Source organism: Callithrix jacchus, chromosome 8 (genome assembly GCF_049354715.1).
Source record: "Callithrix jacchus isolate 240 chromosome 8, calJac240_pri, whole genome shotgun sequence".
In the NCBI taxonomy this organism is placed as follows: domain Eukaryota; kingdom Metazoa; phylum Chordata; class Mammalia; order Primates; family Cebidae; genus Callithrix; species Callithrix jacchus.
The window spans coordinates 25,309,671-25,324,749 of NC_133509.1; the positions used below are offsets into that span (position 1 = coordinate 25,309,671).

The window sequence follows — 15,079 nt, forward strand, 5'->3', positions numbered from 1 at the left end:
AATTGCATTTTAGGTTTTGGGGTACATGTGAAGAACATGCAAGATTGCTGCATAGGTACACACATGGCAGTGTGATGTGCTGCCTTCCTCCCCATCACCTATATCTGGCATTTCTCCCCATGCTATCTCTCCCCAACTCCCTATCCCCCACTGTCCCTCCCCTATTTCCCCCCAACAGACCCCAGTGTGTGATGCTCCCCTCTCTGTGTCCATGTGTTCTCATTGTTCAACACCCATCTATGAGTAAGAACATGTGGTTTTTGATTTTCTGTTCTTGTGTCAGTTTGCTGAGAATGATGGCTTCCAGGTTCATCCGTGTCTCTACAAAGGACACGACCTCATCTTTTTTTATAGCTGCATAGTATTCCATGGTGTATATGTGCCACATTTTCCCTGTCCAGTCTATCATCGATGGGCATTTGGGTTGGTTCCAGGTCTTTGCTATTGTAAACAGTGCTGCAGTGAACATTTGTGTGCATGTGTCCTTATAGAGAATGATTTATAATCCTTTGGATATATACCCAGTTATGGGATTGCTGAGTCAAATGGAATTTCTATTTCTAGGTCCTTGAGGAATCACCACACTGTTTTCCACAATGGTTGAACTAATTTACACTCCCACCAACAGTGGAAAAGTGTTCCTATTTCTCCACATCCTCTCCAGCATCTGTTGTCTCCAGATTTTTTAATGATCGCCATTCTAACTGGTGTGAGATGGTATCTCAATGGAGTTTTGATTTGCATCTCTCTAATGGCCAGTGATGATGAGCATTGCTTTCTAAGGCTGAATAATATTTCACCATAAATACACATTTTGCTAATCGATTCATCTGTTGATGGACATTTGGGTTGTTTCCACTTGTCCAGATTTGAGGAGCTATTTTCCACATTGTTCCCACTTGTCCAAGTTTGAGGACCTATTTTCTTTTAAAATTTAAAATTTTTGTTTTTGCCCTTTTTTTTTTTTTGAGACAAGGTCTCACTCTGTTACCCAGGCTGGAGTGCAGTGGCACTGTCATAGCTCACTGTAGCCTTGACCTCCCAGGCTCAAGTGATCCTCCCACCTCAGCCTCGAAAGTAGTATGTGCCACCATGCCGGTCTAATTTTTGTAATTTTTGTAGAACAAAAATACAAATGGTTTAATCATGTTGCCCAGGCTGGTTTCAAACTCCTGGGCTCAAGCAATCTGCCTGCCTTGGTCCTCCCAGTGTTGAGACTCCAGGCATGAGGCTTCACACGAGGTGTGTTTTCGTTATTTAAGACTTTAATCTATCTAAAGTTGATTTTTGAACGTGGTATGAGATGTAGGAATCTGACACTTTTTTATATGTGGGTAGCTGTTATGCTTTCCGCTTTTACATATTAAAAAGTCCCTCCTTTCCCCAACTTAGACTTTCTATTAGTTGTTTTTAACAAAGTCACAATATCCTGTGGACCAAATATGCCACAGGTAATTTAATTAACCATGAACCATCATGCTGATTATTCAGTTTGTTTTTAAGCTTAAATAATCCTGATATGCTCATTTTACCTTTTCCTTTTAGTTTTTTATTTTGAGACAGAGTCTCACTTGGTCGCCCAAGCTGCAGTGTGGTGGCACGATGTCTACTCAAGGGTTCAACCAATTTTCATGACTCAGCCTCCTGAGTAGCTGGGATTGCAAGCATGTGTCATCACACCTGGCTTTTTGTATTTTTAGCAGAGACAGAGTTTCACCATATTGGCCAAGCTGGTCTCGAACTCCTGGCCTCAAGTGATTTGCCTTCTTGACCTCTGAAAGTGCTGGGATTACAGGCATGAGACACTGTGCCTGGCCTCCTTTTAAATTATTTGAGGGAGCTGTTTCTAAGACTGGAATAATTTGGCTAAAAAAGAGTATGAATATTCTTTTTATTTTTTAAAGACAGGATCTTATCACCTGGGTTGGAATGTAATCATATGATCATAGTTCACTGCAGGCTCATATCCTGGGCTCAAGTGATCCTCCTGCCTCAGCCTCCTGGGTAGCTGGAATGATAGGCATGCACCACCACATGCACCTAAATTTTGTACAGAGAGGGTCTTGCTATGTGGCCTAAACTGGCCTTGAACTCCTGGTCTTAAGCAAATCTCCCACCTCAGCCTCCCAAAGGGCTGAGATTAGACATGTAAGTCACTGGGTCCAGCTTCTTTCCAGTTTTAAACTATTATTTTTAATTATCTAAAATAAATGTGGAGTAAATACTCTTTTTATAAATCTTTATTTTCCTGATTGTTTCCTTAGCATATAATCTCAGAAATAGAACTGATCAAAGAGTATGTGCATTTTCACGGATTTATAAGGCCAGATGCCTTCCAAAAGGTGTTACCAACTTACTGAACTGACAGGATATGAGGGTGCTATACAGTTGTTTATTTATTAGAAAAATGAACAGATCTTTATTGTCTAAAAATATGTATTTTAAAAATCCCCCAGAAAAGATGCTATTCTCTCATTCCCCATCCTCTTTCTCTTCTTCCACACCTCTGAGACAGAGGACAGTATTATACTTTGGTAAAACTTCATCCAGATGTCCAGACAACACCCCAACTATGTATTCTCCTGTATTTGCAAGCTACATGTTCATATAGATACATCTGTAGAGCTGGTTCACCTACAGATACCAGTTAGCCTCTGTAATCCATTCTCCACGTAAGTGTCACCATCACTGGCTTCTCTGTTAATCCCTTGAAAAAAGGTTTGGGAATGGGGGTAAATCCTTTGTAATTTACACTGGAGAAGGCTGCAGGCTATTCACCATTGACCAAGCTGCCACTCGTTTCTTGTGACTGCAGCAGGTACCTCCAGGCAGTCACGTAAATGGACTAGGCCCATGTCTGTAGTTCTTTGCTCTGAAAAAAGAGCTGTAGTAGCTTCTGCTTTTTTTTTTTTTTTTTTTTTGGAAGGGAGGAAGGCAGGAAGGCAGGAAGGAGGAAGGGAGGAAAGGAGGGAGTGAGGGAGGGAGGGAGGGAGGAAGAGACGGGAAGGAAGGAAATCAAGCAATGAGAGAGACATTGCCGACCTGGATCTAGAGGTCTACAAGTTGATTTCTTTTTTTTCTTTTTTTGAGAGAAGGAAAGAAAAGAAAGGAGTGAAGGAGAAGAAGAAAGAGGAAGAAAAAGAGGGAGAGAGAATGGAAATGCTTTATTCTAAAAAAGATGGGTATTAATAATGGCCAATCAATGTTTCATTTAAACTATGAGTAGGTGTGATATGGTATTGACAAGAATGTATATTTTATGTATTTAAAGTGGAGAGCTCTATAAATATTAAGTTTACTTGTTCCGGATCTGAGTTCGAATCCTTGATATCCTTATTAATTTTCTGTCTCATTGAGTCTAAGTCTCTATGTATCTGGGTATTAGGATTGTTAGCTCTTGTTGCATTGATCCTTTTACCACTATATCTTTGTTGCTTTAAAATCTATTTTATCAGATATGAGAATTGCAACTCCTGTTTTTTATTTATTTATTTATTTTTGCTCTCCATTTGGTTGGTAAATCTTTCTCCATCCCTTTGTTTGAGTCTTTGTGTATCCTTGCATGTGAAATGGGTCTGGATGTAACATGCTGTTGGGTTTTGGCTGTGTCTTTTGATTGGGGGATTTAGTCAATTTAAATTTAGGATTACTGCCATTTGATGTTTACTGGCTGTTTTATCCATTCATTGATGTAAATTCTTCTTTATGTTGATGCTCTTTACTTTTTGGTATCTTTTTAGAAAGGCTAATTAATACTGGTTGTTTTGTGGAAATAATAGGTGTTTCCCTACAATTTTTTTTTTTTTTTGAGATGGAGTCTTGCTGTGTTGCCCAGGCTGGAGTGCAGCGGTGCAATCTCAGCTCACTGCAACCTTCACCTCCTGGGTTCAAGCAGTTCTCCTACCTCAGCCTCCTGAGTAGCTGAAATTACAGGCATGCCCCACCATGTATGGCTAATTTTTTTTTTTCTTAATAAAGACAAGGTTTCACCATATTGGCCAGGCTGGTCTAGAACTCCTGACCTTGTGATCCACCTGCCTTGGCCTCCCAAAGTAGTGGTATTACAGACATGAACCACTGTGACCAGCCTATAATCATTTTTGATTTGGTGGTTAAAAGAACCTAGAAGCTGGGCGCAGTGGCTCACGCCTGTAATCCCAGCATTTTGGGAGGCTGAGGCAGGCGGATCACGAGGTCAAGAGATCGAGATCATCCTGGTAAACATGGTGAAACCCCATCTCTACTAAAAAATACAAAAATTATCTGGGCACGGTGGTGTGCACCTGTGGTCCCAGCTACTCAGGAGGCTGAGGCAGGAGAATTGCTTGAACCCAGGAGGCGGAGATTGCAGTGAGCCGAGATTGCGCCACTGTACTCCAGCCTAGCGCCTGGTGACAGAGCAAGACTTTGTCTCGAAAAAAAAAAAAAAAAAGGACCTTGGACATTTAGACCCTGAAATAAATGGTTGCATCTTCGAAGGAAAAGATGAAACTAGTTTATCACACTTCATTGAAGAGGCCTTTGGAGAATTTTGTTCTAGATGCTGTGTATTTTCCATAGAGCACTGCTGGGGATTCCCCAGATCAGTAGTACTAAAGGATAACTGAAGAGAACAGAGAGTGACATGTCAGATAAGAATCAGTCTTCTGAGGCCAGGTGTGGTGGCTCACACCTGTAATCCCAGCACTATGAGAGGCCGAGGTGGGCAGATCACTCGAGGTCAGGAGTTCGAAACCAGCCTGGCCAACATGGTAAAAACCTGTGTCTACCAAAAATTCAAGAATTAGCCGAGCACGGTGGTGGGCACCTGTAATCCCAGCTACTTGGGAGATTGAGGCAGGAGAATCACTTAAATCCGAAAGGCAGAGGTTGCACTGAGCTGAGATCGCTCCACTGCACTCCAGCCTGGGGGACAGAGCAAGACTCCCTCTCAAAAGAAACAAACACGCCTGTAATCCCAGCACTTTGGGAGGCCGAGGCGGGTGGATCACGAGGTCAAGAGATCAAGACCATCCTGGTCAACATGGTGAAACCCCATCTCTACTAAAAATACAAAAAATTAGCTGGGCAGGGTGGCGTGTGCCAGTAATCCCAGCTACTCAGGAGGTGAGGCAGAAGAATTGCCTGAACCCAGGAGGCAGAGGTTGCGGTGAGCCGAGATCGTGCCATTGCACTCCAGCCTGGGTAACAAGAGTGAAACTCTGTCTCAAAAAAAAAAAGAAACAAACAAACAACAGAAAAGAATCAGTCTTTTGAAAGTGGCAAAAAGGGCTGGGCCAAGTGGCTCATGCCTGTAATCCTAGCACTTTAGGAGGTTGAGGCGGGTGGATCACCTGAGGTCAAAAGTTCAAGACCAGCCTGGCCAACATGGTGAAATCCTGTTTCTATAAAAAGTACAAAAATTAGCAGGGTGTGGTGCCAGGCACCTGTAATCCCAGCTATTCAGGAGGCTGAGGCAGGAAAATCACTTGAATCTAGTAGATGGAGGTTACAGTGAGCCAGGATCATACCACTGAACCCCAGCCTGGTTGACAAGGGTGAGACTCCATCTCAAAAAAATGAAATAAAATAAAATAAATGTCAGAAAGAGTACATAGAGATATACTGTATATCTATGGTATTAAAATTTCATTAAAAGAAGAATTATTAGGGGGAAGTGTTTAAAAGGCTCCTCTAATGAGGCAATAATGAAAAAAGGTTGAGAAACAGTCCCCTACAGACCCTCTTATACATACGCACCAGAAAACATGTTTAAGAATGTTTATAACAGCACCATTGATAACACAGGTTGGGTATTCCTTATCCAAAATACTTGGGACCAGAAGTGTTTCAGATTTTGAATTTTTTCCAGATTTTGGAATATCTGCATATTCATAATGAGATCCCTTGGGATGGAACCCAAACCTGAGCGGGAAATTTATGTATATTTCATATACACCTTAGACACATAAGTGTGCCTCAGCTTCCCAAAGTGCTGGGATTACAGGCGTGGGTCATGGCGCCCAGCCCATCCCACTTTTATGACTCAGAATGTTCCTGTATTTTTTACCTTAATTCCTCCCACTTCACCTTTAAGACCATTTCTTGTTCTAAGGAGGCAGATAGTAGTCATCATTTACAGATGACCTTTACATAGAACATAATGTCTGAAGCTTGCATCATTCCTAAATCTTTTCCCAAAGAATAATAATTAAAAAAAATCCCAAGCATTGAAAAGGAAAGTTGAGCGGACCCTCTCACAGCCTTACCTTCAGCAGGTTTAGGACTTTCTTGCCAAGATCCAGCTCAAAGTTGGCATAATTAGAACCACACATGTCATAGATAAACACCAGTCCATTCCTCTGAGTTTCAAAGCTGTAAATCAACCATTAAACAGAAACGTTTATAAGATGGATGAGGCAGGTGGAAAGCCTAATGCCAAAACAAAACCCGAGAGGACGGGACACATCTAGGATCAAAACAACTGCCTGCCTGCACAATGATCTTACAAAAAGATCGCTTATCTTTGGTATCTGCTATGTTTATTAATGCGGATTTATCCAGATTTACCAAATGCCACACTCCTCGGTTGAGAATACGCTACAGCAACTAAGTTATTAAAATCTGAACTGTTTTCTCCCACCCCTCTGGATCTGCCTACGAAATCCTATAACACATTCCATACTCAACCCCAAAGTTTCCTCTGCCATGAAAGTCTCCCTGATAACTGTAATCAAATATACTACCAATTGTTTTTTCCCTTAAAGCCCCATAAATTTTCCTGTGGCCTTAACATACTCTGTGTAGCCATGTGATTCTCTCCTAGGGGACAAGAACCTGTTGTTCAACTCATTACACCCAACAGTCCCTAGCCCAGCCCTTAAAAATAAATGGTCACTGAATTCTTTTTTTTGAGACAGACTTTCGCTCTTGTTACCCAGGCTGGAGTGCAATGGTGCGATCTCAGCTCACTGCAACCTCCGCCTCCTGGGTTCAGGCAATTCTCCTGCCTCAGCCTCCTACTGAATTCTAATTCAGTAGACTAGAAGACCATCTCTAAAACATATTTCAGACCTGTGGAAAACTTTGTAGAACAAAATGCCTCTAAGCTCACTGAGAGTAAATTTGTTTTTTATGATCCAATGGAGGAAGAGAAGAAACCCACACATGGCCTTTGGAAAGCATTCTTAAAAAGTGGATTAAGGCTGGGCATGGTGGCTCACACCTCTAGTGTCAGCACTTTGGGAGGCTAAGGTGGGCAGACAGCTTGAGACTAGGAATTTGAGACCAGCCTGGCAACATGACAATACCTCATCCTGTAGTGACCTGTGCTATAGTTCCAGCTACTCAGGAGGCTGAGGTGGGAGGGTCACTTGAGCCCAGGAGGTCGAGGCTGCAGTGAGATCATGCCACTGCACAGTGCATTCCAGCCTGAGAGACAGTGAGATCTTGTCTTAAAGTAAGGCCGGGTGCAGTGGCTCATGCCTGTAATCCCAGCACTTTGGGAAGCCAAGGTGTGCGGACTGCTTGAGCCCAGGAGTTCAAGACCAGCCTGGGAAACATGGCAAGACCCTGACTCTATTTTAAAAACAGAGAGAGAGAGAGAGAGAGAGAAGAGAGGAAAAAAAGTAGGTGAACAGGTATTAATAGTAAGTCATAGCCAGGTGTGGTGGCTCACGCCTCCAATACCAGCACTTTGGGAGGCTGAGGTGGCCTGAGGTCAGAAGTTTGAGACCAGCCTGGCCAATATGGTGAATTCCCATCTCTACTAAAAATACAAAATTAGCCGGACATGATGGCACATACCTGTAATCCCAACTACTCGGGAGGCTGAGGCAGGTGAATTGCCTGGGCACAGGAGGCAGAGGTTGCAGTGGGCCGACATTGCAACACTGCACTCCAGCCTGGGTGACTGAGTGAGACTCTGCTTCAAAAAAAAAAAAAAAAAAAAAAGTAAGCCTACTCCCAGATCAAACGGAGGAACATTTGAAGATACAGAAAGTATCCCTCAGACCACTTCTCTAGATTTATAAAGATTTCTCAAAGATGTACTCTTCCACCAAGCCGGATCCATACTTACATCTGATTTACAGACCCAAATGGTCATTAGGAATAAATTATTTGATTGGACTACTCACAGATGACAGCAACAGTTTTCTCATCTATTTAGAACTGAGAAAACTGGCACAAAACACATTCCTGAAATCAGGAATCTCAATGTTATTGTGTTTTTTGTTTGTTTGTTTGTTTTTGAGAGAGAGTTTTGATCTTTTCACTGAGGCTGGAGTGCAATGGCACAATCTCGGCTCACTGCAACCTCTGCCACCCGGGGTCAGGTGATTCTCCTGCTTCAGCCTTTCAAGTAGCTGGGTCTACAGGCCTGTGCCACCACACTCAGCTAATTTTGTATTTTTAGTAGAGATGGGATTTCTCCATGTTGGCCAGGCTGATCTCAAACTCCTGACCTCAGTTGGTCCCACCCACCTCGGCCTCCCAAAGTGCTGTGATGACAGGCGCGAACCACCGTGTGCTGCCTCAAAGTTATTTTGTATCCTACTATTTTTGCAGCATCACCTCCTGGGAACCTTCGTATCTTCATCCCTTTAACAAATTCCAAGACAGAAGTGCCCACCCATGAGCTAACACTTCAAAAATGTCTAATTCTGAGGTACATGACAGTTTTTCCAGCAGACTTGGTTTCAACTGGCCCCTGGTGTGCTAAATCTGGACTCCTTTTTCTTATTTGTTTGTTTTTAGTAGAGACAGGGTTTCATTCTGTTGCCCAGGAAGGTCTCAACTTTTGACCTTCATTCCCCTCGGCCTCCCAAAGTGCTGTGATTACAAGTGTGAGTCACTGCACCCAGCCCGTGACTCCTTTTTTGTAATCCCAGAGAGGCTATGATTCACAAAGAACCAAGATGCTGCTAAAATGTGTGGAACAGGCCAGGTGCAGTGACTCCCACCTGTAACTCAGAATTTTGGGAGACTGAGATATGAAGATTGCTTGAGGCCAGGAGTTCGAGACCAGCCTGGTCAACATAGTGAGACTCTGTCTCTACAAAAAAAATTTAAAAATTAGACAGGTGTGGTAGTGCATGCCTGTGGTCCCAGCTCCTTGGGAGACAAAGGCAGGAGTATCATTTGAGCCCAGGAGTTGAGGCTGCTGTGAGTTATAACGATGCAACTGCACTTCAGCTGGAGCAACAGACACCCTGTCTCTTAAATAAAAACAAAAAAAAAAATATGTGGCACAGTTATTGATCAGACTATCCAGATCGAGATACTTCCTATTTCTCCACGAGCTCCTCAAGGTTCAAATTCAAATTATGGGTTTTCCCCTCATCACTCCAGCTGTAGCAGGGGACTAAAACATAAACAAGTCAGTGAAGGGGCAAAGAGAATTTCAGAAAAAGAAGCTTAGATGCATAATGAGTGATCCAGGTTCTGTATTCCCAGATCAAACTGCTCATCTTGTGAAGGCACATAAAACACAAATGCAGTAAGATTTTCACACACTTTAGGATATAGAATAAATGTGTGTGTTTAAATATAAATGTGTTTTGTGTGTGTGTGTGAATATGTGTGTGTGAATGTGTGTGTGTGTGTGTGTATTTGGAGACATCTTTTTACCCAGGCTAGAGTGCAATGGCACAATCTCTACTCACTGCAACCTCTGCCTCCTGAGTTCAAGTGATTCTCCTGCCTCAGCCTTCCAAGTAGCTGGGATTACAAGTGCCCACCACCACACCTGGCTAATTTCTTGTATTTTTAGTAGAGATGAGGTTTCACCACATTTGTCAGACTGGTCTTGAACTCCTGACCTCAGGTGATCCACCCACCTTGGCCTCTCAAAGTGATGGGATTACAGGTGTGAGCCACCATACCTGGCCAGAATATATATATATATATATATATTTAAGACAGCGTTTGACTCTGTCACCCATGCTGGAGTGCAGTGGCACCATCATGGCTCACTGCAGCCTTGACCTCCCAGGGCTCAGGTTATCCTCCCAGCTCAGTCTTCTGTGAGTGGCTGGGACTACAGGCACATGCCACCATGCCTGGCTGATTTTTTATTTTTTGTAGACACGAGGTCTTTCTATGTTGTACAGTCTGGTCCCGAACTCCTGGACTCAAGCGATCCTCTTGCCTGACCTCCCAAAGTGTTGGAATTACAGGCAAGAGCCCCTGTACCCCATTTAAGATTTACAATGACAGCTGACTGATTCCCTTCTGAGTGTGATTCCTGAGCTACATGTTACAGAAAACACCAAGAAGTTTAAACACAGTCCTTGACATTTGTTAAAAAAACAAACAAACAACAAACAAGCCAAGAGGCCAGATGCAGTGGCTCATGCTTGTAATCTCAGCATTTTGGGAGGCCAAGATGGTAGGATTGCTTAAGCCCAGGAGTTCAAGGCTGCAGTGAGCTACGATTATGCCATTGCACTCCAGCCTAGTGAAAGAGCAAGACGTGGTGTCAAAAAAAAAAAAAGAAAAGAAAAAGAAAGAAATGGAGGGTAGGAGATCCATGAGGGGCTACCAGGAAGATGGATGATGGATATGTAGACGTTAATGATACCATTCTCTCTTGATGTACAGAGATTTGGATATTTTCCTTTATATATTTTAAAAAGAAAGTTCCCTGCCCTCAAGGAGCTCACATTCTAGTGGTAGATGAAAAATCTAGTAACAGTGTAAGATGAATGATATCACAAGACTATGTATAATGTAAGTACATAAAGACTGATATTCATAATAACTTCTGTTAAGGTCAGAGGGAACCTGATTTCATTTATGGCAGGTTGGAGTGTGAGGGAGCTAGTCATGGACACTGGGTTTTGAAGAAAGGGTAGAATTTAGTAAAGATGAAGGGAGAGGTAAGACCACCGTAGTTCAAGGTAACAGGAAAACAAGATTTTCTACTCACTGGGGAGAATGTTGTGCTTAGAGAAAAGAGTTCACAGTTATTTAGCTTATATGCCCCCTCTGGATAATTGGGAGTCACTGAGGGTTTTTAGGAAAGGAATGAATATTAAAAAACCTAAGTTTTAACTATGTTTAGCTGTGTGGTCACCTTGCGGGATCTAACACTCACGCTGAAAAAAAGCACGATGTGGCCTCCTCCATGCATCCTGCCATTTTTTTTCCCCAGGGTGGAGAAATATTGAATAAAATCAGTGTCAAGAGAAAGTCACTTGTATAATCTGTCTCCCACGTTTATTGCTGGCCAGACCAGGGGCACCTGGGTTGAAATCAGGCTGACCTCTGGACAGCTGCACTAGTGCACTGTGTCTCGGGGGAATCTCAGGGTGACTCTGAGGCCGAGCCCCAAAGGCCAAGGGAGCCAGCCCCACAGGCTGGGGAGCCCCAAAGGCCAGGGGAGCTGTGGCTGTACTGCCACCACCCTGCTGGGTGTGCGCTGCCCAGGCCTCACTCCTTCAGGAGCTTGTGCTTGGCTGTGCTGCTCTTGGAGCAGAGATGGACAAAGAGGGTGCCGGCAGCAGGGCGGGCTCACAGCTCCTGCAGCTCGTAGTCATGGGCCCACTCAATATTGCCCCACTGGATCTGATACTCCTCCAGGCATGACAGCAGCACGACCTGCTCCACCTTCAGGTGCAGATCAATCAGGTCCAAGGTCAGCACCATGGACTTAAGCTGGGCAGCCACAAACTTAATGCCTTGCAGAGCCCACGTGTTGTAAGACGCCAGGTGGCTGACAAGCACCTCCCGAGTCTTGGCAGGGATGCTGGGTCCCATTATGCTGGTGGAGAAGCTGATCTTCACGCCATATCTTTTCTCAGTCCATTCGATGGTTGGCTCCCACTCATTCCTTTGAAGTTCCACTAATGTCTCTGGCTCCTTCACCCTGTAGCAGACGGTGTAGGTGTCCAGAAACTTCACGGCTGCCCGGATCAGCTGATCCTTATTTCTCTGGGTTGGGTTGTCCAAGGATGTGTTGCACAATGTGGTCAGGTGCATGGTGTAGTACTTGATGGTATCCTGCTGGGAATCCCATTCAGTGGCCACTGCGATGGCCAGGGCCTCGCTGGGCACGGTAAAGAGCTTGGCTTGGGGAGTTTTCAGCTTCCTGTGGTCCAGGTTTATCTCAGAGCCACCTTCACCCTGTGTGATGCTGACATTCTGATAAAACCTCTTCCTTTCTGTCGGCGGGGCGTTAAGCTCGGGCTGGAGACGGGATGGTTGGCCTCGGACTCTTAGAAGCTCTGGGGCCACCCGCAGGCCGATTCAGGAGGCGACGTCCCCCGTCCCACAGCCGGTGGCAGCTCCTCCACATCGCGCCCAAGGGTCTGGGAGGATGCGCAGTGCGAAACCTGGAGCAGGAAACTGAGTGAAGGGACCTCCAAAGCCGCAGGTTCGGCTGTACCGAAACCTCTCACCGCCCGCTCAGAGCCCGCAGCCTCCCCTGGATGCCGCCATCTTCCACATGACCTTTTTTTTTTTCTTTTTTTTCTTTTTGGGGAGGGAGGGTGTCAGCGCCCTGAGGAACAGGAGGGCGGGCGGCGTCGGCCGGCTGGGGGAGCCCGGGTCCTCTCCTCGTGCCTCCATAGGGCGAGGACCTCGAGGCTGGGAGGGCCCAGAGCTGGGTCCCAGGAGCCGGGCTTCCTGATAGCGGCCTCGCGGTCCTACTGGGCTTCATTTTCCCGCCGGGTTTGCGCGGTCAAGGCTTCGGGTCCCTCTGTGCCCCTCATCTCTGCCATGGGCTTTTGGAGAAGGCGGGTGGGGGTTACACCTGTTTGGTGGAAGGGGACATGGGGGGCATTACAGGATCTGCGGGGAATGCCAGGGTCTCTTCCCCCCACCCGCAGTCCCGGCGGGACGGAGGCCACAGCTCCCCCACCTTCCCGGCTAAGCTCTGTGCACCTAGCCACGGTTCTTGCCAGGGGCTCAGATTCGGCTCGGGGGTAAACTGACTCAGGTGTGTGGGACGGGGGACGGCGTCCCTGCCGGCCTCGAATGCTGCAGCAGCGTCGTGTGGCCAGTGGGGACCTGCCCCGAGCAGATGGCGCTCACCGGCGACCTGCCCTTTTGCGTCCTGGCTGACGGGATCCGGGCCGTTCGGTCCCCGCGCGGGACCAGGGCGTGAGTCGGGCGCCATCCCCTCCCTGCCAGGCTTCATGGCGCAGGGCGTGGGGGCGGCCAGGAGCCGCTGCAGGTCTCGCGGCCCCGCAGAGCAAGCCGAGGCCCTCGGAGGACTGGCCCTTCTGTTTTACTGGGCTCGAAAACCAAGCCTGGGCCATTTTCCGCCACCGGAACTGCTGGGAACGCTGCGGGAAAGGGTGACTCGGTCGCTGCCAGCCTTCACCCTGCGCCTGAAGTTTGAGTGGAGTTCTTGGTCCCCAGGCCCCTCCGCCGCGGGAAGGTGACGGCCCTCGCTGGCCCGCTGCACGACCCTGGGCGCCCCGGGCCTGTCCACCGCAGCCTCTCGCGGGCCCTGCCGCAGCATCTGGCTGCGCGCTTCCGGGTCGGGCAGGGAACGGCCAGGGTGGGACAGGAATGGGCTTGGGGACCCGGCACGCCCCACCGAGATGGGGCGACGCCCAGCTCCCCGGCCCCTGCACACCGACCCCCTAGCTCCCTCATGCACTGGCTGCTGCTAAAAACAATGCTAGCCTAAAGGTATAGGAATCTCTTTGACAAAATGACCTTCATGTTAAGGGGAAATGCTGTTTATCTACTCAGACATGCATCTGTGATGTTCATCGTCTTGTTTCAGTTATAATAGTTGTCTTGTTTGTTTTCCTTGATTTTGTTAATGTATATATACCTTAACACGCGGTAGGGAGAAGTGGCACAGTGTATTGCATTATATACATTTATCACTGATTTACCTAATGTTACATTGTAGATAAACACTATTAAGTGGTAATACTTGAAAAGGAGCACTTATACAATAAGTCTTAAGAAATAATGTTTGTAATAAACTTAACTATGTTACATATCAACAGGCAAAAATATAGAATGTTACATAGTGTTATGTGATTAAATTATAGTTCTTGCTGGAAAAAAAAAAAAAAAACCAACCTGCCTCTCTGCAGCCACCCCAACCGGCAAAAGGTGCTGATCATCGGGGGAGGAGACAAAGGTGTTCTGCGGGAGGTGGTGAAGCACCCCTCCGTGGAGTCGTGGTCCAGTGTGAGATCGTCGAGGATGTCATCCAAGCCTCCAAGAGGTTCCTGCCGGGGATGGCTGTTGGCTATTCTAGCTCGAAGCTGACCCTACATGTGGGTGATGGTTTTGAGTTCATGAAGCAGAACCAGGATGCCTTTGATGTGATCATCACTGACTCCTCAGACCCCATGGGCCCCGCCGAAAGTCTCTTCAAAGAGTCCTATTACCAGCTCATGAAGACGGCCCTCAAGGAAGATGGCGTCCTCTGCTGCCAGGGTGAGTGCCAGTGGCTGCACCTGGACCTCATCAAGGAGATGCGGCAGTTCTGCCAGTCACTGTTCCCTGTGTGGCCTATGCCTACTGCACCATCCCCACCTACCCCAGCGGCCAGATCAGCTTCATGCTGTGCAGCAAGAACCCGAGCACCAGCTTTCAGGAGCCGGTGCAGCCGCTGAGGCAGCACCAGGTGGCACAGATGCAGCTGAAGTACTACCACTCCGATGTGCCCCGCGCCGCCTTCGTGCTGCCCGAGTTTGCCCGCAAGGCCCTGAATGATGTGAGCTGAGCCCAGGCGCCACCACTGATGCCAGCCAGGACCTCGGACCAGGGAGCCTGCAGAGTGCCTGGGCCCCTCCAGCCCTGGGCCAGTCCTCCTGCCAAGTGTTACAAGCACCAGAATGCTGCCCGGCCTGCCCTGCGGGGCAGACTGTCTGTGTGTCTCTCGGTGTTCCACCTCCAAGCCTATACCAGCTGTGTACAGCGCCATCTCTCTGCCTTCTGTTGCCCCTCACTCACCAAACACGTGTATTTATAACAAAGAAAAAAGAGAGTTCTGACTCCAAGCCTCCCATGGAGGAAGGCCAGTACTGGATTTTCTGGGGAAGGAGCCTCTCATTTTTTCTCCTGAGCTACAGAATTTCTAAGGAACCCATACACTGGAAATTATACCTGAAGGCCGGTCACAGGG

At 46.7% G+C, this 15,079-nt stretch overlaps 2 pseudogenes across 1 annotated transcript; one reads left to right on the forward strand and one right to left on the reverse strand.

The window, feature by feature from the left end:
• Positions 1–11,280: 11,280 nt before the first annotated feature.
• Positions 11,281–12,433, reverse strand: LOC118144828 (ATP synthase mitochondrial F1 complex assembly factor 2 pseudogene; annotated as a pseudogene). Its single transcript, XR_008474238.2, has one exon. The product of XR_008474238.2 is annotated as an ATP synthase mitochondrial F1 complex assembly factor 2 pseudogene (transcript).
• A 570-nt stretch (positions 12,434–13,003) lies between these two features.
• Positions 13,004–14,796, forward strand: LOC118145139 (spermidine synthase pseudogene; annotated as a pseudogene).
• The last annotated feature ends 283 nt before the right edge of the window (positions 14,797–15,079 follow it).